The following is a 1,987-nucleotide window of genomic DNA, read 5'->3' on the forward strand; positions in this document are numbered from 1 at the left end:
TTGCATCAGCACCTTGTGCCCCGCAGCGTAGTATTGCATTTTTTCCAGAGTAATTATTTTCTCAATTTTCAACATTCAGACTTGGTCCTCGAGCCCCGAACACGACCTCGACTTAATTCTTTGGGTTTCTACTCAAACTTCAAAGCTCAAAATCATCCATTTTTGTTTCGAACTTGCTTATTCACTCGAAATCACATCCTACACAACATAACATATGTAATAAGTATAAAATACTAACAATTAGGCTCAAATACAATTAAAGTTTTGTAATTAGAGTGTAAAATATAACTAAAATACGAGTTCCTAGCCTACCATCAGTAGTATAATTGTATTAGTATTGTATCAAGTATTGTTTTGGGTATTGATATATCATATACAAGCCATATATAATTTTGATATAGTTGTGATATAATTCTAAAATAAATCTGATACAATTACCATATAATTTGGATATTTTACCTATCAGTGAAGAGAGTAGCTGCAAATTGAAGTTCAAACGCGTAAGATTTTAGTGAAGATATAGCAATTTGGGAAGATTTCTATAAAAAAGTCATATAAATCGAGAATGTAGAGAATGATAGAATTGAACGGAGTTATATAAGAAAAATGATCCATTAGACTTTCGTTAATGTATAAAATATAAATCGAGTGGACCACTTCAACAAAAAATAAATGCTAGGATAAAAGGAATTATCCACTATTTTACAATTACTTTAGAGGACTCGGACGTTTAGAAAGTTGAAGCAATAAACAAGTTGGGCAATTATGAGATACTGTGATTATTTGGTATAAAGCTATAGGCTGCACTTTTGGTAAGTAGTACTCATTTTAAGACTTTTTGAAGGGAAAAAATAGTGATCGTAGGGGATAATTAAGCCGATAGATGTGGGCAATCGGGGGTTACAGTTTAATCTCTAAATTTAAGGAATCCTTCTTTTATCATGATTTTGTATACAAATAATAAATATAGATATACAGTGTAATTTGTAAGGATCGTAAAGAAAAATGATAAATAAATTTCTAATATAGTATAACTAGGTAAAAATTCTTTTAAAATTATAGAAATATCCAAATGATTTCTGCGCAGAGCAAAATTAAACTCATGTCTCGGCCAATAAAATGAACTCGCTTTACCACTAAGCTATCAATCACAATTGTGTCAAGCGAATTCAGTTTGAATATATTAGGCTCACATAAAATTCACATATTTAAATAACAAATTTTTACGATGAAGCGGGTTCAGCTAGACCCACTCTGCCCCTGCATGTTAGATTGTTTACAAGTTATTATGGATTGATATATTGTCTCGTTCATAAGTTTTGATAGCCCTCACAACTTTGGTATAATTTTTATTCTAGTTACCTTGTTAAATTGTCAATGAGTTTTGACGGATTGACAAACCTGTCACGTGTTATTCAATTATTTACATGTTTTGACGGGACATACAAAATTTGTCTAGTTCAAAGATTTTGATGGCTCGTCATAAGTTTGACATTATCTTTTTTCTATCTATCTTATTAAATTACTCGTAAGTTTTAATGGATCGACAAAATTTGCTTAATTACTCCGACTCCTCTATTACAATCATCAAACTCATCTTTAAGTAAGAATCAAACCCAAAAGTGAATATGATATACCAAGGGAATTGACCTCCATACTTTCCGATGTAAATACAATTGCAATCATACTTTTTAAGCAATTGAATTAAATTTATTTCATTTTCCTTAAAACTTTTGACGTGTCAGTGGAATGTCAATAACGACGAGGAATGGAATGACTTGTACAGAAAGTATGCATTTAAAAGCGTATGTGTTCTTGCGGGTTCTTCATGGTCTTCATCGTTAGGACATACTGTAATTTTAATTTAGGACTCTAGCAATGTACTAAAGTTCACATAATAGAACTTTTAAACTACTGATATTATGCTGTAATTTTATATGTAAAAAATGTAAACTTCAATATAATATGCTGGATTTTTTTAGTATTT

Source organism: Nicotiana tabacum, chromosome 12 (genome assembly GCF_000715075.1).
Source record: "Nicotiana tabacum cultivar K326 chromosome 12, ASM71507v2, whole genome shotgun sequence".
Classification (NCBI taxonomy): Eukaryota; Viridiplantae; Streptophyta; class Magnoliopsida; order Solanales; family Solanaceae; genus Nicotiana; species Nicotiana tabacum.